This window comes from Alexandromys fortis, unplaced genomic scaffold, assembly GCF_014885135.2.
Source record: "Alexandromys fortis isolate MF-2015 unplaced genomic scaffold, M_Fortis_MF-2015_v1.1 scaffold_14, whole genome shotgun sequence".
Classification (NCBI taxonomy): Eukaryota; Metazoa; Chordata; class Mammalia; order Rodentia; family Cricetidae; genus Alexandromys; species Alexandromys fortis.
In genome coordinates, this window is record NW_026067910.1 from 17,513,687 (window position 1) to 17,535,586 (window position 21,900).

The following is a 21,900-nucleotide window of genomic DNA, read 5'->3' on the forward strand; positions in this document are numbered from 1 at the left end:
GTTTCAATTTTAGACTCAACTTTCTCAATAGTTTTCTTTGAAATCCAAGTATTTATAATTTTGTTGAAATCTAAAGAAATAGTTTCCTTCCTTTGGTTACATGTTTTAGATGTGGTAACAAAGACAACCGTTGTGCAACATAATTAGATTATTAGCTTTATTAAAATAGAAGAGTTTGGGTACGACCTTCATGTGTCTTAAAACTTAAGCTTCAGTTTTACTAGTTTTTTTTTTTTTTAAATCATTCTGTGGCTGAAATCTTGCTCCATCTTCTTCAGAAGGACTACTTTAATTAAAAATGTGTCCAGAAAGATTATGTAGGAGAGGGGGTTTCAGCTGCTATCCAAGGCAGGCCAGCATTTAGGGTGTTCGTGTGTGAGTTCGCATTACTCTTGTTTTCCCTCCTATAATGAAGGAAGGCAGGTTAATCACTACGGAGACTCTCCCTCTGCTTGGATCCAGACTCCTTCCTGAAAACACAGCCATGTGTATGAGTTTGCAACCTCACTTTTCTCTCTGTACCTCACAGCCAGAAAGACTAGGCGCTGCTCTTGCCAGTAACTTCTGAAATTCAGGGTTGGGAGGGCAGGAGACAGGGTCTCACTGTGTGGACATGTGCTAGCCTAAACTCACAGAGTCCCTCCTGCCTCTGCCTCCCAAATGCTGGGATTCAAGACATGCAGTACAACACCTGGCCAGCTTCTGACTGTAGCCTTTTGTAATCCCTTAGCAGAAGTGAAGGCCCTCTTTCTTTCTCTATTAGACTATTGAAATAACGGACCACAAGAAAGCAGAATTTCTCAGGAATCTTTTGCCAAGGGAAGGGAAAGGCTGTAGCCTAGTTTTAGCCAGAGGAAGAATTCGCTGTCTCCCAGGAAGAACTTTCACACAGTTCTGGCAGCTTTCTGGACCACTTTTCAGGACAGCGTCAGGGGCAGGTGGAGAACCAGATAATGTTGGGTCAGTGTTGGGTGGGACCACACTGTAACCAGGGCTGCTTAGTTCGGCCTAGTTTTTACCCTCCATTTAAACCTAAAATCCATATTGGTACTTGGAAGATGGACTTGGAGGGTTACCCCTGGACCCCATTTGCTTCTCTCACCACTGTAGGCACTTATAAAAAAAAAACCCTCCTTTTTCTGCTTTCCACTATGACACTTCTTTAACTGCCATCCTTAGGACCAGTGACTGAGCTTAGTTTAGGCCCGGGGGTTCACAAAATACCCTGAAAAATCTGCTCTGGGAGATGGCTCAGGGGATGAAACTCACATCCTATAAATCTGAGGGCTGCAGTTTGGTTCACCGGAATTCACAAAAAATCTTACCTGGTAGTGATTGTCTGTAATTCCAGGACTCAAGAATCAAAAACATGGGAACCCTAGGGCAAACTGGCTAGCTACGGTAGCCAATAGGTTCAATGGAGAGACCTTGCTTCAATAAAGTGGAGAATGACTGAGGATGGCATCCATGTAGACATGCATACATTCAAACATACATAACACACACACATACACACACACACACAATGCACACTTACTGAAATAAAAAAAATGTAGTTCCCTTTTTCTTTCTTTCTTTTTTGAAATTCTGGTGTCTGCTTGTTCCTCAGCCTCCTCTCTCCTCACCCTTCTCTTCTCAAGATCCTTGTTCAAAACCAGCTGGAGTCAGAAGCCTTTGCGGTTATTTAGGACCTGGGAATACTGACTTCTCCAGGTTTTATTTTTAAGATGTGGGTTTGGGAGGGGCTGCAGCTCAGTGGTGGATTGTGTGCTCATCAAGTCGCCAGACTGAGCTCAGTCTTCAGCACCAGAAGAAAAGAGAATGTGGTTTCTTTTGTTGCCCACTCTCTTTTATGTTTTGAGATAACTCCCAGGAGAAAAGGGAGTGTATGAGAAGCTCATAACAGTTCCCATATTAAATAAATATCTCCGTTAACTGCAATAGCCAGCTACAAGTCACAGGAAACTCATTGGGTCTCACCAGCCTGCATTCATTTCCCTGTGAGTATTAAATATCCACTCTGTATTAGGCCTCTTGGTACAATGTGGTTTTAGATTTCTACTAGTAATATTTCATTGCACTTTGATATAAGCACTTACCAACTTATTACTTTAAGGATATTTTTCTAATAGTAACTTACCTTTTTATGTGTAGCAGTATATAAAAACATTAGCCCTAGAAATTCGGAAACACGTGAGGATGAACCTGCACTGAATAAGGAAACATTTAAGAGTATGATCCAAGCCAGGTGGTGGTGGCGCACGCCTTTAATCCGAGCACTCGGGAGGCAGAGGCAGGTGGAGTTCTGTGAGTTGGAGGCCATCCTGGTCTATAAGAGCTAGTTCCAAGACAGGCTCCAAAGCTGCAGAGAAATGCTGTCTCAAAAAAAAAAAAAGTGTATGTTCCTGCTAGTCTTGTGCTAATGAGAGCTGTTTTAATTCAATAGAATGTAATAATGGGCATCATTTACTGAATGTCCTATATATCAAGCCTTCTACACAAGGTTTGTGTATATGTTATCTCTTATATGGCAGTTTTAAAATTTGCATTATTTATTTTTTTCACGCATGAGCAAAGCATATATCAGAAGACTAGCTTCAGCTCACACAGCTTCTCTGAGGTAAAGTCAGGCTTCTGATAGCTTTGTGGGTACCATACCCATGCCCAGCAATGTCATGTTTTCTCATACTTGATGACAAGGACTTCCTCCCACCAGCAGCATGAGGTCTGCATCTTCCTGGCCAGCTCTTGTGAAGGCCTTGGGAGTGTGAGGTCCTCTATGAAGGAGACTGGGGGGAAACTGCTGGGACATTTCTGGACAAGCTTTTGTCTAAAAGACAAAACAAAAAAATGGTACAGGATAACAACAGTTCTTCACCTGATGTGTGTGCACCAAGCAGGTAAGTTAGAGATGGGCAAAGAGAAGGGTGGAGTATTGGTTTCATTCATGGACTTCTTAACCATGAAAGACCAGACTTCTCAGACTTTTGCACAATGTCAGAATGAGATCCTTACAACGGTGCCTCCTATAGTTTATACTGTGGAACAATTTTCATTCTGAACTATTAGGGGCGTTAAATGTTTCATTCTAAGGTCACTCTGTGTAGCTGTTCACAAGAAGGCTTTTAAGACCAGTGCCCTTGTTTTTGACTGAGTGTTTTGTTTATCTGGGTTTCTTTTTGAATAGTCAGCCATTATTATTCTCTGCAGACTCTCTTCTTGGAAACAAATTCCTTTACTCGCAAGCTGCTCTGGCTCATTCTGCTGCACACCACTCCACTTCTAAGCTAGTCGATCTCTGTCCCCAATGTGTCTGCTCACGATTGCCAGTTTCGTCTGCATGCATTTCTCCCCCAGTGTCCTGGAAACAGATGCTGTTGTCCAAGCTCTTTCCCACACCGAAATAAATGCAACAGGACTGCAATAAAAACAAGACACATTTGCTGGTTTCAAATTATTTTAAACAGCAAAACCAGATGTCCCAGCTGATCCAGATTCCATTAGACAGATGAGTTCAATTTTCTATCATTATGTAAGGCATTTACACTTATGAAATGGCATGGAATGAAGGTATATCAGAAATCCTTGAAAATTAGCATCTCACATTCTTTTGGAAGTAATCACTCTGTAAATAATTATTTAAGTCTTTTTGTCCTTGCTTTGCATTCACGTGTGTTAGGAATGTGACTCCTACCTGAAAGTGGGGTTTCTAAGAGGTAACTGATGTTAAATAAAACCCTGGGATAAGGCCCGATCTGATTGGTGGGAATCTTAGAACAATAAGATTTCCCCCTCTTTCTCTACCATATGAAGAGACAAGAAAGTAGAAATCTTCAAACTAAGAAGACTGTCTTCATACATGTAGATGGAAGTTTATGTCCTGCCTTGTCCTGCATTCCGTCCCAAAGAAACACACAGAGCCTTATATTAATTATAAACTCTTTGGCCTGTTAGCTAAGGCTTATTATTATTATTATGATTAACTAGCTCTTTCAACTTACAGCCCTGCACTTTCCTAGGACTTGCCAATTAACATAAATTTTCTATTCAGGATCTCCTAAAGATATCATTGCTCCCAAACAGCAGGAAGTAAATTTAAGAATATGACATCCACATTCCCAAGAGGTGGGGTAGGTGATTTTTGGTCATTAAATGGAATATGGAAATTTGTAATTGTTCGTGGGGAGTTGGTTACAAGTTATTATTGACAATAGTCAGGAAAAAAGCTAAACAAAGGAAATTAGATTCAAGTTTCTTGTTTTGTAAAGAAAAAAGGGGGATATAGATATGATAAAATAAAAGGGTATATTAGTGAATCTACTCTGAAAAGAAGAAAGGAAGGATATAGCTATAACAATATATAAAAGTAGATTATTAAAACTACTTTTAGAAAGCAGCTACTAGTTTTAAATGTTTTACATTTGATTGGACTTTTGTATGTAGTATAAAAATTTTGTATATTGATACAAATTTAAGATTAATTTCATTAAAATATACTGTATATATGTTTCTAGTCTTGTTCAAGGTATTATACTTATATAGCTCACTTAACAATGTAATGCAAATTTCTAGTCTTTGGAAGTTATTGTTACCAACTATTTAGGATAATAAGGAAATGCAGGTTAACAACTAGTCGCTTATTATAATTGAACTTGTAGTCACATTAGGTATGTTTTCAAGGTCAAATATAGATATATTTTAGATAGACAGGTTATCTTCAAACCCTTTGGAGATCTACAGAATATAGCATTTTAAACAACGTTTTAATAATATAAGTTCATTTTTTTATAATGAGACATGTCTGCTCCTGGCAGCACCATTCTACTTCAGAGAATATAATGGGCATTGAAAAAAGCCCACATGGGGTTTACTTTCTTTGTGGCAAAAGTTCCACAATTTCTTTGTGGAACAAGAAAATGCCCTTGCCTCAACTGCTGACAGTATACTTTCCTAATTGGACAAGCAGAACACAAAAGAAAGTGACTACCAAACATTGTAAAGACAAGGAGAAACAGCCCTTCAGAATATCTTGCTTCACAGAAAAGTCTGTCAGATATGCTAGGCCTGTAGGCCAAAGAGATACCCCAACATTGCAGAGAAACTTTGGGTGACTGTCCAGGCAGCCAGTTGTTTCTGTCGTTTCTCACATATTTTGGAAGGCGCTTGCTTGTACTTCCTGCTTACTCAGTTAATATTATTTCCTTCTTGGGTCTCTGAGGGAGTTGAAGGCTAGATAGTTATAGTTTTCCTAGGTTATCTGACACAAAAAGCAAGTTTTGATATAAAGTAAATTGGGCACAAGACTTTGAACTCAACAAGATAGGATATATATGAAATATTTTTTTTCTGAATTTGTCAAATGCAAATAGACCAGATATTGTTGATGTATTTATTTTTCTCATTCCCTTGACCACAACAATCAATCATCTACTAACCCACGTTGTTTTGTGGTAGAATAGTTTTCACTACTATGTAAATATAATCTTAGAATTGCTTTCTCTTTTTTCTTTCCCCGTCTTCCCTCATTTCTTCATTCCTTCCTTCTTTCTTTCATTTTACTTTATTTTAATGCTGAGAATTGAAACCAGAACCTTGAAGACGATAGGCAAATACTCTAGCTCTGAGCTGCCTCTCTTCCTTTTGCTAAAGAAGATTTATTATTTAATTACTTTAAATTGTGTGTGTAAGTGTTGGTGTGTGTGGAATGTGCATTTGAGCACTGATATGAGTGCATGGGAGGCAAATAAGGCCAAATCTTCCTGGAGTGTAATTGGAGACCACACTTTGTTTCCTGGCTGCATAGAAACTGTATTAATTTCACCAATGTTTGGCTGATGGCTCAGGTGCATTTTTAGCAAGCTCTTACATCTTCAATTAGCCCGTTTCTATTATTTTATATTTTATCATGAGGCTCATGGTTTGTTACCTCTTGCTTCTTGGGTGACTGCATGGCATCTGCCTGACTCCACCTTCTTTCTCCCTACATTCAGTTTATTTTTCCCACCTAACTATATTCTGCCCTGCCAAAAGCCAAAGCAGCTTCTTTATTAACCAATGGTAATAAAACACGTTCACAGCATACGGAGGGGAATCCAACATCATCTCCCCTTTTCTGTCTAAATAAAAAGGAAGGTTTTAACTTTAAAATAGTAAAATTACATATAACAAAACAGGTATCTAGCAAGAATTACAATTACAATATTTAGTCTATTTGTAGCTGGCTCAATTAAAGAAAATATTCTATCATCTATTTTATGTTTGTGAGTTTCATATCTAATTTATATTTTATCATAATTAAGGAAAACTATACTATCTGTCTTCAACTCCATCAAAGACCCCAGAATGATATAATATCACTGAAGTAAACAGGAAGTGCATTGTAAGCAACTTCCAAAACTCTAGAATTGACAGAGACATCTTGCTGTCTGAACAGTCACCCAACGTTCTTCTGTAACATTGGGGCATCCATCTTTGGCCTATAGGCCTATCATAACGGACAAACTTTTCTGTGAAGCAGGATATTTGGAAGGGCTGTACTTCTTTGTTTGACAAAGTTCATCAGTTGCTTTCTTCTGTGTCCTGCCGATTGTCTGGCAGTTTCCTCTGTGAAGTAGGAACCCTGGACCATCTCATCTTTTGGAAAGTTCAGCAGTCACATTTCTGTGGGTCCTGCATGTCCAGTTTATACAGCATACCATCAAGAAGTGTAGACAAGAGCAATTTTTTTTGCCCAAATTGCTAGTCTTGTCACTTTGAAGGCTAATTTCATAATGAGTTTCTTCATTGCCCATCAACCTCTCTAAGGTAATTGGTACTGCAAGAAGCAGACATGTCTCATTGTCAAAAAAAAAGCCTAAGTTCTTGAAACCTTTTAAATGACATATTCTGTAGGTCTTTGAAGTGTTGAAGATTATCTATCTAACTGAAATATATCTCTGTATATCTAGAAAAACTAATATGGCTAAAAGTTTGACTATTATAAATGACTATCTATTAATCTGCCATTTTCAATTATACATTTCACTTTAAATGAGCTGTATAAACGTAATACCTTAAAGAAGAGTGGAAACATACATATAACAAAATTGACCTTAAGCTTGTATCAATAAACTGAAGTTCATACTAATGTATTCTTTTCTATATCATATCATTCCCCTCCTTTTTATGAAAGAGATTGACAGTGACCATTAACTCCTTATAATAAACCCATTTTAAGTGAAAGCAAACATTTATAAATAATCAATTGGGAATTTGGGCATTGTTTTCTCCAAACTGCTTCCTGCTGTTTTTTTCGGGGGGTGGTGGTGGTGAAGTATTTTTAGGTTTCAGGGAGACCTTTCTAGAGCTCTTGTTCCATCAAGCCACATTAGCCTGGAAGGAATCCACAGGTTCTCATCTTCTGTGGAAACAAAAGAAGAACCTCTTTTCTAAAGTAACATATTCTTAGACTCAAATTTTGAAGTCAAGATACCTTAAAATATATATGTTGGTTTATCTTACAGCCCTCAGAATAAAATATCTCTCTGCAGTCAAAAAATTTTTAAAAAGAACAATAATATACATAATCCATATTGTGTATTTTTCATCTTTATATTACTTTTTTTAATAATATTTTTACTGTCTCTTTACAGACTTTGTTTTATTGTTTCTTTCAATAACTGCCTATAACCATTTTTTTCTTAAACCTAAGTACATTTTTATACACACTCTGACCCATTCAGAACTTTATTTTTGTCTGAATCTATCTTTGTTGCATATTTGTAATCCTTTTCTGACCAGGAGCGCTTCTTAACATGCTAAGTGGTGTGGCTAGAAGTAAGGTTGTGGCTTTGCCTTTTGGCTCCACCCAGCCCATCATGGCAGAGGTACATTCACCATCAGCTCTGCAAGCCATGCTCACGACCCCAGCTCCAGGGACACCGTCTATGTTGCCATGAAGCCACTTATTGCACTCTGCTCACAACCCCATTTAAGCGTTCTGCAACAGGATCTCCCAAAAGAGCCAAAGTCATTCATGTTCCCAGCATAAACCAGGAAGGCAGCTATCAAAGAAACTGTGTCTCTGCTTGCTGCCAGCAAACAGAGCCTATCTTAAAAAAATGCAGCTACCAAGAAGTTCCAATTGACTCCTGTTTTTGTGGATCTAGAAGCCCCCCATTTTTTATATTTTCTTAGGTCTTATGTGGATGTACATTGCCAAACATTGGGCACCATGTATAAGCAAAGACTGTACTTTTATTTTCTGGCCACATAAACTCAAATGATCACACAGAAAATATATATTAATTACAATATTCTTTGGTCAATGGCTAAGGTGTATTTCTATCTAGCTCTTACATCTTAAATTAACCCATTTCTCTTATTTTATATTTTACCATGAGGCTCATGGTTTGTTACTTCCTGGTTCTTGAACAGCTACATAGAATCTGTCTGTTGCTACTTTCTTTCTCCCTGTATTCAGTTTAGTTTTCTCACCTATGTAAATTCTGTCCTGCCATAGACCAAAGCAGACTCTTTATTAACCAATGATAATAAAACATATTCATAGCAAAGAAACAGGAATCCACATCACTGGAGCTGTAGTTACAGTGGGTTGTGAGCTGCCTGACATGGGTATTTAGAACTAAACTTGGGTCTTCCTTGAGAGCAGTACATACTACAACTACTAAGTCAGCTGCATTTTTGTTCAACCTGACAATCTCTCCTAGGGATACCAGGTGAGAAATAAACAAGCAAGAACTTGTTTATGTAGTTAAAACTAAATGAAACTGTGTTCATTTGCAAATATAAAACATAATCTCTAAAAATCACTTTTAGAGATTCCCTTCCACAAACATTTCCTTATTCCCCATCTGATGGTATAGACACATCAACATGCAGACTTATCTTACTGTTAGTAGTGGTTAAAAGTATTCTTTTGTGTGGTTAGCAATAATGGGTTTAGCAATATCATCAGGATCCATTCTATTGCTTTATTAAGACAAGACTTTAGTAAATATTCATGATCACATTTCTTGAAGTATAAATATGAATTCTTATTTTTAACAATCCCACAAGAGGCTCTTCTGAGTGAAAGAAAACAAATTTTAAAAATACTGGTAGATACTGAGAAAATGAGCTTTTCCAAACCAAATTTCTAGGATGGTGGAAAAAATTCGGCTGGTAAAGTGATTGCCTTGAAAGCATGTGGAACTGGGTTTGACCCCATAATACCCACTAGAGATAAAAAGTCTCTACATTATACTCACAGCTAGAGGGTAGTACTAGGCAGCTCCCCAGGGTTAGCATACTTGGTGAATCTCAAAACAAATAAACACACCCACACTCCCACTCATGCACACAACCCCCCATATCAAGGTGGAAAATACCAAAACAACAGCAGATGGAATTGTTCTCTGGTTCCTAAACGCACATCTACTTATACGTGCAACTGGAAGCACATGAACATGGACATGTATGCAAGTGCACACACGCACACAGAGCAAACCATATTGCTTTCAGAAGACTTTGTAACCCTCTTGGTAGTGTTCTGCATGTGTCCCTGCTTCCCTTCAATCTCCCTAGTATGTACTATTCAATGAACCACTCGCAAATTAGATTTGATTACTGTCTTTTCTCTATGAATTTTAAGTCTGTGAGTGAGTATCCTTTCTCACTGGGACTTTTTGCTATTCACACATTCTGCCCATTTCCTGCTGGGCACTTTGTTTATGTGGTTTCTTACCCAAAACATAGTTAGAGAACAACTTTCCGTCTGCCTCATGGGCTGCATATATCCTCACAGATTTTGCAGTTGAGAGTTGGCATTCTTTATGTTTATTTTCCCTCTGGTAGAATTCTCAATTTTCTACATAGGTAAATTTATTATTTGCCCATTTCTTGGTGGTTTATTGAGTTTTGTGTCTGGCCTTAGGAGGTCTTATTCTTTCTAAGGTTATAAATAATTCTCTGGTCCTGTTATGCTTAAAGTTTTGATTGCCTGTAATTTATTCCCATGGAAGAGTAAAGAAAAGGGGCAATAGTATTTGTTTTCAAAATTGTTGACCACTATCACATCTCCATTTCTTAGATATCCATCTTTTCTATGTTTTGTAATGCCACCTTTTCCATAAATGCAATGCCTTTGTGAAAATAAATATTTATCAATATATATTGAATTGATAAAATTAAGGGATAGTTAAGATAAACACTTTCTTCACATTCTAATAAAGTTGGGAATCAGATTGGGGCAGCCACAATACAGAATGATTTGTTTTACATTATTTCACGCACAAATCATATCTTTATATTGCCTGTAGTGGCTAGCTCCTCCAGAATATATCCACTGATTCTAATTTGTGCAAACAAAGCATACATAGCTAGAAATATCCATGAAACTATTCCCTTACTACAGGAAGACAACTGACTGGTGATGAGAAAGTAGCTCTTTAACTGATAACCAAATCTTGCCAAGCTTTGTGATAAAGATTGATTCCATGCAAGATGAGAATAATTTTTGTTTCTTTAATTGGTATAAAGAATTGGGTCTCAACTTTTAATTATGGCTACTCATCTGTGGTTGATTCAAAATATTAGAATGAGGGAAATTCATGCAAAAGCATAATAATCTGGTGGGTAAGAGAGAACACTGTCCTGTTTTTTTTTTTTTTTTTTTTTTCTGTCAACTTGACACAATCTGGAGTTATCTGGGAGGAGGGAGCCTCAACTAAGAAACTGCCTCCATCAGATTGGTCTGTAGGCAAGTCTGCGTGGCATTTTCTTGGCTATTGATTAAAGTGAGATCGTCCATCCCACTGAGGACAGTGTCTGCCCTGGGCTGGGCAGGTGATCTTGGATTGTATAAAAAAAAAAAAACAAACTGAATAAGCCTGGAGAACAAACTTGTATGCAGCCTTCATCTACAGTTCCTCCCCTGCTCCCGCTTGAGTTCCCACCCTGAATTCCCTCAACGATGAACTGTGATCAGGATGTCTAAGTCAAACAAATGCTTTTCTTTCCAAGTTGCTTTTGGTCATGGTGTTTATCACAAGAGCAGAAAGCACACAAATATAAGCATCTTCATCCTTAGTCTCCATTCCTTCACAGCTTCTGTTTTTAACTAAAAGACATTTCTACATAAAAACAGGAAAATGTGAAATGATGTGTGTCTATGCACCACTCAAACAGAACAATTATTAATTTTTAAATCCCCAGTTTCCTTTTTTAAAGAGTAGTTTACTCTTATGCATATCATTATGCATTTCTCATACATGTGAACAATGTTTACTGCAAAACCATGACACCATAGAACAAACCCCACAAATTCATTGGTAGTGCAAAAGAATAGGATAAAATCAAATTTAATCATCCAAGAAAGTTTTTATTTTATGTATTCTATTTGTTTAAATCCAAATTATTTTTTTTATTGAGGATAAGAAAAAAAAATTTTCCGCCTCCTCCCAGCCTCCCATTTCCCTCCCCCTCTCCCCACTCTCCTCCCCCTCCCCCCACTCCTCTCCCCCTCCCTCTCTAATCCAAAGAGCAGTCATGGTTCGTTCCCTGTCCTGTGGAAAGTCCAAGGTCCTCCCGGCTCCGTCCATGTTATTCAATCAAATTTTGCTCATTGCCAGATTTTCATGTCTTACAGTTTTATTAAGATTTAATTTATATAAAAAGCATACATTTCAGTTTTTACTTTTTGTGCTTCTGAGATTGAACCCACAACATTATTCACACTAAGAACATGCTCTGTCACTGAACTACATGTCCAAGATTAATGTGTGTAGTTTGATGACTTTGGACACATGCACATACATATGATAACCATCACTATGGTCATGTTAATCTAGTTTCTATCTAAATTTCCTGTATTGTGTGTGTATCTGTGTGTGTATAAGAATATAGTATGAAATATAAATTCTTAACAACTCTTTTATTTCCAAAATACTTTACTAGTGGTGGGCACTATGTGGTACAGTGTATCTCTAGAATTTGCTTATCGTACACAACTGAAACCTTATGCTCACTTAACAAGAACTCATCAACCTACCTCCTTGTTCTTCTAAACATATTCCTATGGCATATTCTCTTCTAGGACTCCTTGTTTGTTTTGTGATGTGATATATTTCACTAGCTATTTCTGCTTTTTAAATTTCTTGGCCAGGCTACTACAATCTTTCTTTTCTTTTCCTGTTTGCAGAAGCCAGCCCCTCACAGATTCCAATCAGCCTTATTTTTATTTATTCCACTTTATGAGAACTTTCAGATGCAGGTTTTTCTTGTGATCTCCTGACTCTCATTCATGTCCCTGGCCAAGGTGATGGAACAAATCTCATGAGTCCCCTCCCTCTCTCTTTTTCCACACCTCTCATTATTAAATCTTTCTTCCAGCTGCTCCCTCAGTTCCTTGCAGAAGTTTAGCTCTTAGCTTTCTTCTCTCTTCTCATACACTTGCCCTTGGCACTCAGCAATCACACTGAAAGATCCAGAATATCACCTGTGCATGGGCAACCTCAGTCTAGCCTTTGACATTAGCCTACTGTATGAGTTCTTTTTCAGCTTTTTGGTGTCTAATTAAGCTTTTACATGTAGTGTTGTTCTTCTGCTTCAAATTTAGGACATCCAAAATTTAGTTCTCTTCCTATACAGCCATATTTCATGCTCATATTTTGACAAAATGTCATAGATTTTAGCTACCTGGGACATTGAATTAGAGATTCAGAAGTGACTGAACTATGAGTTATAGATTATATTTTTCATCTTTCCAGTTCTGTTTCCTTTCTCTATTCTCAGTATTAAGATCCAGCAATCATTTCTACAGTCACCAAGAGTCTGCCTGACAGTTACAATACCTGCAGTATACACTTCAATATGACTGCTGGCATAAAAATGGATCATAACACAACAGCACAGCAGGAATCAGCCTGTGCACAAAAAAAAAAAGACCACCTCATGTTTGTTTGATTTTACTGCATCAAATCATTTCACTTTAATTTAAATTTCAGGGTCAACAGACATGCAACTTTGTAGATATTTAATTAGGGTTAGATGTGTACTGACTATTTAATTAGGATTAAGCAAGTCCTGCTGCCAAGACAGGGAAGACATGGCCTGCATTTTCCAAAAGAACATGAAAACTCAGCAGCAACATCCACTTACTGGAACATCAACAGTTGGAGCTCACCATTTGGTATAAAGTGGTTTTTGCTTTAAAATTGGAAGACTTCATCTTCATGCTGTTTCTCCCTTTGGAGTAGGACTAGAGCAATAAACACCTGCTGGGCATCTAGAGGTTTGCCAGACTCATCTTACAAAGCAAATGGAGAATGAAGACAGCCCAGATTGCTTCTTCTGGCAGGAACACTGCGGCCGTGCTCCCACGTGATCTGCCTATTCCGGTAGCCACAAAGACACAGCTATACTATACTGAAAAATTATCTCTCACAAGTCAAAACACAGGATGCATTATTTATACATTGGTTTTCTTTTTTGGCCCCTTTTTATTGTCGGTTGTATTTTAGAGTGAATTTTCAGTCATGTTAATGGATCAGAGAGCCAAACCGAAAGGCAATTAACAGTAAGCGATGGATATGTGTGCACGTTGTGTGAACAGTGGAGGCAGACAGATCTAAAAGCTGTATCACTGTTGGTAGAACACACCACCAACAGCACCAAGTTACTTTATTTTTTTCATGTTGCTCATTCACATAGGTTGTTCTCCATCTTGCTGACCTGGGTTTCTTGGTCCATGCTAGTAAGCATGGACCATAATTCATCATCTGTCTTTTGAATGTCACACTCCTAACTTCTCTCCTGGTTGTTTCTTCCTTTGGTTTTTACATCTGTGGTGTTAGGTACCCTGGGCACACTTCCTTGCATCAGGACCCTGTTCTGCTCTGACATTATCCATTCTATGTGGTCCTTTATGGGCAGGGGAATCAGACACGTGACTTAGTGCAAGGATGCCTTCCTGCATCTGCTCTCCATATTTGTATACTGCAGAGGAAAACTATTGTGTCACTTTTTCTATTGGACATCTTCCAGGGACGCTTAACTGTCCTTAGGATAAAACACATGCTTCTCAGCATGGAATTCAAGTGGATTTACATGATCCAGTCTTTGACTTTGGTCACTTTTTCATGGATAGCTTAGGTTCCTATAGAACAGGATTCCTCACAAAAGTCAAACAATTGGTGTTCCTTCAGGTTCTGCAGTATTTGTCTACAGAGTGTTATCTGTCTAGTTCAGGACTGAGCTCCTCATGAACCCTCTTTGACACACAGGTATTGTTTTCCATACTTACATTCACATAGGTATAAATCACACATGAGTACATGTACACACACACACACACACACACGCTCCCAAGTTTGGGGCTTGTTCTTTATCTTAAAGTTGATTTCCATAACTAGTGGAAGCTTTCCAGCATTGAAGAGTTAGGCCAGTCTTAAAGAGACACAGAGTGGTCTCACTCGTGTAATCCTAGACTTTGGACATCTGAGGCAGGAAGATTTCCATGAGTTTGTGGATGGATTAGATTAGAGAGATAGAACTTATCTAAAAAAACAAAGCCATACCAAATGACAATACCAAAAGGGAAAGTAATAAATAGAAGATAAAGATGAGTATAAAATATACCTATAGCCATCAAATGATGGATATCAAACAGATATAAAAATTGACTGATTGAACAATTGGTTGACGCTAAAATGTTTTAAATATATGTGTGGTAATTGATATTGATTGACAGACTGATGAGATTTAGAGTCACCATGGGAACAGACCACTGGCAGGTCTCTAAGGAATTTTCTACATTAATATTGAGGTGGAAAGACCTACTCTTAATGTGGCACTGTTTCCTAGACTTATGTCCCAGACTGAATAAAGAAAGAAGGGAGCTGAGCTCCCCTACTCCTTATTATCTCCTTCCTGACTGTGAGCAAAATGTGACCAGCAGACTCAAGCTCCTGATCCATGACTCCTTGCCCTGATGGACTGTGCTTCTTCACATTTTGAGCCAAAATCCCTCTTTCTTTGGAAAAAAGCTGTTTTTGTTCACAGAAGTGAGGAATTCAACTAACATAATATGCATATTTAAATTAAATATGTTTTAAATATATTTCTTTATGTTTTGGCTGATCATAAAAGAAGGGTTGGGGACTTTATTCTCATGGCAGTGAGGTGTTGGAGACTATGAGTAACCGCATCTGCATCGGGATATTCTTGGTTCTGATGGTCTGCTTATCCATAAACTGGTGGTTTAATATCTTCAAGAGCTGCCTTAGACCTTTGTAGTCAGAAGAGGAGGCTGAATTGAGAACAAAATAAAAAGGGAAACCTCAAAATACTAGGCCTAGGGAAATATTTACAAAAAAAGGATTGTAAATAAAATTGACAACCACCCACTGATACAGAGAGAAGACAGATGTGTGCAAGTGTAACCACTAGCAAAGGTAATCTTTTTTTCGAATGCAAATCCCTAGCCTGCGTTTCATGTGAATCAGGATTCCAAAAAGGAAAAAAAAATCTAATCTTCTCTCTAAGCCTGGAATCTTAATAGAAAGAAGTTTGATTAAAAGTGAACCCACCAGGGTAGCACGCACCAGGTGCTCTGAAAAGCAAATATAAGACAGCTTCAGAGACGCACACCCTCAGTGTGATCTCATCCGCCGAAATGTTCTGGGAAGCATACAAAACAGACTAGGCCCAAAGAATGAAGCATAATACCAGTGATTTGTTGAAATTATAAGAAAACAATAGGACACTGTTAAAAAATGGCACATATTAAAAACAATGAAGATTGAGAGATGGCTCAGGGTAAGAGTCCATGTAGAAGCTGAATGCAGTAGTGAGAGTGTTTGTAATACCAGCACTCCTACAGGGAGATGGGGCAGGTCAGAGACAGGAGGATCCCCAACGATTAAAGGACAGCTCCCCAATGAATGCTGCACTCAAACAAGAAAGAGATGATGTCTCCAAAAAGGCGGAAGACAAATGCTCATCCCAAGGTTATCCTCTGACCACTGCGAGTAATTCAGTGGCATGCATTTACTTGAGTCTCTTTTCTCTCAAAAAGAATAGAAATTAGATTTTGTTAAAATAAAAAGTAAATGGATGCCCTCAAAAAGAACAAGATACAAATAAACAAAGGACCATAAATAGATAGGTTGGAAAAAGATTTCCCAGAATATAGCATTGAGAACTATAAAACACAAAGGATAAATTAAAAGCCATGGGGGTTAGAAGAAGAGCGCTGTGCAGTGGATATTTGAGAAGGAAGCAGCTGAGAGAAAAGGAGAGAAACCATATTTGTTAAGGTATTGGCTGAGAACGTCGAAATTGGGTAAAAATCAGAAATCCCTAAGGAAATATTATGAGCCACAAGCAGGCTAATAAAATGGCACATATAAAACTGAAGAATACCGTTTCACAACCCCAAAAAGAAAGATAAGAAGGACTTGAGGACAGTAGAAATAAATGGTCGATTGCCTTAAGGACAACCTCTGCTGGCGCGTGCCCCCAAAACTAGTAAGGAGCCTAGTTGATTGTTTTCCTGTCTGTCCGCAAAATCCTAAGGGAAATGAACTTAAACAAGTGGTTCAAGTTAACATCTGTGGAAGGGGACTGAAAACCACATTTTTACATATATTGATGTGTAAATGCTCCCAAGGATGCAAGAAAGGCATCAAGAAGAGCAGACAGCAAGTGGTGATTAGATGCAGACGAGAAAACCAGTGCGACAACTATATCAAAAAACCAAAAATCCAAAACCAAAACCAAAACAAGCAATCAAAGAAATCAAACCAAAGCCAAAACCTGAAAATGGATCAAAAAAGCCCCATAGATGATTCAAACCAAAGCCCTCAGTTGCTTACCTTTGCTGCTTCCTGCCTTGAATGTTGTCATGGGGTCACACAATGCCCGAACCACAGCAGTCAGTCTGGAGCCAGGAAAGCACATCTGAGAAGGAAAACTGTGGGGGATGGAGGTTAGAAGTGAAGAAGAGCTTGGTCATTGTTGAGCCTCCCGATTAATTTGGAAACACCACTTCCAGAATTTTGTTCTATCAAATGGGTGTTTGCTCTGTTAAATCATTTACAGAGGTGTCTTCTATTACATGACACCTAAAGCATTTTCTGCCCCAGTGACAACCTAAAAAAAAAAAAAAACATTTATTTCCCAGAGAGAGGATGGTTGGTCCCAGATGAATGCACCAGCTATTCAGTAGAATTGTTAAAGTAACCAAAGCCAAATTCCCACCCTGGAGATCATGGTAGAGAGACGGTCACATTTATTAACTTGCAGCCTTTGGGGCTAAGATCAAGTGTGATGACACATTTACACTTAGAGCTGTGAGGATCGGCAGGGCCTTGAAGATGCTTGATGACAGATGTGAGATCTTAAAGGCAATATTTCAGAAATGTGAATTTTGTGTCATAGTGAAAGGGATTGCGCACCTTGGTTGCCTCTACCTGGCCTTATTTATAGCAGATTTTATTTTATTTGACCCTTAAAGCAAATCAGTAAACATTGGACATATGTTATGGGTGAAAAAAGTCAAGGCTCGTGTAATTTACTGATTTTTCTCAGGGTAAGACAAAGCAGGTTTGTTTAACTGGAGGCCAGGCTCTTTCTCACAACACTGTCCCTCATGTTTCCTTTGTTCTCTATATTCACTGGGGCAGCATAGAGTGATGCTGAGCGGGGCAGCAGTTGTCAAGGATGAAAGCAGTAAAGAGGATAAAGGATACAGTGTAAGGAGAAAGGGAAGGTTGAGGTGACAGGCCATTCAGAAAGGAAGGGCCAGACTAGGTGATTCTCAGAGCAAGAGTTAGGTGGTGATGACAGTGTTGCTTAGCTCTCTTTCCTTTTTAAAAAATTAAAATCAACTCTACAAAAAAAAAAATCTTGAGTTTATCCAGGACTTAATATATAACTATTTTCTTTCAATGCTTTTCCTTTTATTAAAAATAGATTTCTCCCCTTACATTATACATAATAACATAATAATATACATTATACATTATACATAATAACATGCTTCCCCCTCCTTCTGCTCCTCCTGGTTTCTCCCCACCTCCAGCCCCATCTGGATCCATCCCCATTCTATCTCTTATTAGACAAAAAATAAACTTCTAAGGTATATAGTCAGATACAATAAAACATAATAAAAATAAAACAAAAAAAACTAACTTATCAGACTAGGACCAAACAAACAAACAGAAGGAAAAGATCCCAAGGAAAGGCACAGGACACAGATAGAGATGAATGAGACCCACTCATTCACACACTCAGGAATCTCACAAAAACACTAAACTGGAAGCAATAATATACACACAGAGGGTAAAAATAAAGAAAAATATGTGTAAATAAAATACAATAAAACAAGATAAAATTAAAGTTAGAAATGGGGGAGAAACCCCGACATAACATTATAAGAAAAGAACCCTCCAAAGATCTGATTAAGTTAGCTTTCTGTCAGCTATCTACTGGTGGCATACAGCCTACCCTTAAGAATAGTTTGTTTACCCATGGAGACTCCCTTGTAAGTGTTTATCAGTTGGAGGTAACCTCTGGATTAGGGATGAGGGTGTATGTCCTCTTCTTTCAGCTCTAGCACCTCACCTGGGGCAGACCTGTGGAGTTCTGTACATGCTGTCTCGGTCTCTGTGAGCTCATATGTCCACCAGTCTTGTTGATTTCGAGGGTCTTATTTTTGTTGGTATCTTCCATCTGGCATGTACACTCTTCATTCCTCATCTTCTACAGGACTCCCTGAGCTCCAAGGGGGAGGGATTTGATGGAGACATCTCACTGATTTAGATGGTAATTGTACCTAAAATAGACTTTTGCTGCAACACTGATATTGGTCTTTGACCCAACAAACGGATACCATAGTCCAGCCAAGTAGACTGAAATGTTTATTCACCTCTTGCCTGAAAGGCAGCAACTAGCTGAGGATCTGACCTTAGGCAGAGGAGGATCAGATGTGAATGGGAAAGTGAGGTTGGGCACTGATGTGGATGTGTAGGGGATCATGCTTCTGACTGTGCTTAGTAACAGGAAAAGACTGAGGGTTAAATGGCTGTAGATATGTGGACAGAATTGGAGATGGGTCAGAGAACAGGTTTCCGAAAGCAAATGTCAGATTGCTGAGTAGAGCTAAGGGCTGTGATTACAGTCTTACGAGAGACGTCAAGGTCATTAATAAGTGCTTGTTGCATAGCTATTTCACATCATCTTAGATGGCCTCTCTCAGTGTTTGCACAGCGCTTCTCTAGTTGACGACCATGTACCCTGCTGTAATCTCTTTTTCAGTAGTGCTAACTGTGACATGCTTTGAGGAGAGCCCTGCTAATGTTCATCTTGAATGCATCGTTTCACATACAATCAAAGGTAACATTCTGCATGGTACACGGCTCACACGGTGAATCAACTTAAGGTGAAGAATGTTATTACTGAGATTGATTTCAGTGTTATTGCTGAGAACAATCTCAATGATAGATGTTATTAATAGGCATTCTCCCTACATGACTGCTGCATGGCCTGAGAATCACACAGTTGTGTGTGACTAGTTTGCAGGCTGGGCACCATGTCCCCATATATATGAACAGATGAAAGATTTGGTTTCTTGATTCTCGTTCTATAGCTCTGTTTATTAGCATGCCATATTAGCCCAAGAAAGTGGCTAGGAGGGTATTTATCTACAGCTTTAATTCATTTTTATTCTTTTCCCCTGGGTTATCTATCAAGCAGTATATGTTCATTTAAGGAATAAAAAGAATTAACAGATTCTTCAGAAATGTGGTCATAAGGCCTAATGGGAGGCAGGCCACTTAAATCCCTGCATAAATGGAGCATGTTTGCGCCTGCCAAACATGCTACCTGTTCCAGAAGGTCTGGTATGTTACACCTGTGTTTTGGTTCAGGATTTACTGCCAGACCATATGATATGGGCTTAACCCATAAGTGTTGGCTTAATGTCCTTTATCTTAAAAAATGTTTGCAATACTTATTTTACCTAGGACACAGGATTGGAAAGAGGATTAAATAAAATAATGTTATGTAATATAATCTTTAGATTATACAAATGCACATGTATTAGCTACGGTTCTACCCAGAAACAGAACAAACAGGATATACATAGAACTTACCCCCCCCTCTTTTTTTTTTCTCTTTCAGAGAGGTTTATTTTAAAGAACTGTTTCTCGTAATTATGTGGTCAACGAGGCTGAAATATACACAACAGACTGTCAGGAAATTCAAGGAGAAGTTGGAAATGTATGTAGAGTCTCACAGTGCAGTTTGGAAGTTTGAGCAGAGCTTCTGGGTCACAGACTTGAGGCAGAATCATTTCTTTTCGAGGGAACCTCAGACTTTTCTTGCAAGGTGAGACCTGCATGTAGTATGGGAATAGGGGATGGAAATTTAGTGGCTTAAATGACAATCACATCTTTTAAAAACCACCTTTGCAACAACACACAGACTAGTGTTTGACCAAATGAAGAGCACACTGCAGGTGCAATTGCCTAGTCAGGTCTATAAAATTAACTCTTAATTAACTCTTAGAACACAGCATGAACTTTAATATCTGGACTTGTTAGTTAGGGTGCCTGGATTTAACCCTACCTCTGCCCTTGGGGAACAAAGAGCCCTTGAGTAAGTACTGAACCCTCTCTGTGATCCAGCTTCCTCATCTTTCAGGTAATCTGCGCATTGTGTTCAGAATAAGACATGGCAGAATAAATGTTCAGTAAGAATGACTATCACTGGACCCACTAAGGACTATTCCTGTTATTTTGATTTATTATGGTGAGGATGGATATGCATGCCACCGCTCTTGTGTGGAAGTCAGAGGGCAACATGCAAGTGCCAATTCTCCCTTCCACCATGTGAGTCCTAAGGATCAAACTCAGGTCATAAACAGTGCAGATGACTGACCTTTCTAAGATGATAGTTCACCCTCACTACTTGGGTTTATGTTATTGCTTGACAAAGAACTGAAAAGTTAGCCATCTGTCTGTTACAAAGCCATGCTGGCCTCCAGCAAATATCTTAGTGGAGGGTGTGTAATATCATGTTGCGTTTTTCATTAAGTCATTGTTAGAGTCTCAGACGGTTGTAGTTTATTTCCCTGCATCTGAACATGTCAGCATTATTTAAAAGTTTATTAATACTCCAGTGATTTTGCCATTTCAAACTCTCACTGATTTTTTTTTTCTCTTAGAACAACTGTGTGGGTTTTCCTTTGGACACATAATTGCACATTTAATAAGTGCCCGATTCCATTAGCATAACTGCATGTGGGAGAAACTGTGGGTTCTTAGTGACTCCACATTAGTTCTTAGCAACATCACATTAGAGAATTAGATTAATTCTCTTTAGATTAGAATTAATTTGGCTTAGAAGATGAAAATAGGAATAAAAAAGAATTAAAAATTGTAAAGGTTAAATGACTGTGTATTGTTAAAGCTAATCTAATATTTTCCTGTTTTCATGACAAAATTTGAACATAGGTTTATTAAATCATGAATGAGTGAAAAGCCAGTGTCACTTGTACTAATACAGACAATATGGTTGTTTACTGGGGAGACTGTCACAGTGTGCAGATTCTGATTTGGGTTGAGGGATCCATTTCACATTGAGAAACTTCATTTCATTGGCTATTCGTACGATTTAGTTTTGAAGCAGAACTCTTAATTATCAAACTTAGAAATGACTGCAGAACATTTTAGAATACCCACTCATTAATTTTTCTCTGGGCTTTTTTCTATTAAAGGATTAATCTAAGTTTCAATTCTTCTGCTATCAAGAAGCCTTGGAAGTATTGGGAGGTGTCTAAAATATGTTTGGAAGGCCCACAGTTTGGATAAAGGGAACAAAAGTAATATATTAACTTTTCAATCAGAGGTTCATATTTTT

The 21,900-nt window shown here is 38.2% G+C and overlaps 1 long non-coding RNA gene across 2 annotated transcripts; it reads right to left on the reverse strand.

The window, feature by feature from the left end:
* Positions 1 to 185: 185 nt before the first annotated feature.
* On the reverse strand, positions 186 to 18,792 carry LOC126498982 (uncharacterized). Of its 2 annotated transcripts, XR_007590944.1 has the most exons (4): positions 18,604 to 18,792; positions 16,854 to 16,951; positions 2,659 to 2,830; positions 186 to 404 (listed from the first exon to the last, which is right to left on the reverse strand). It is a non-coding gene; the product is annotated as an uncharacterized lncRNA (long non-coding RNA). The 2 variants fall into 2 exon arrangements; XR_007590945.1 differs by lacking the exon at positions 2,659 to 2,830.
* Between the last annotated feature and the right edge of the window lie 3,108 nt (positions 18,793 to 21,900).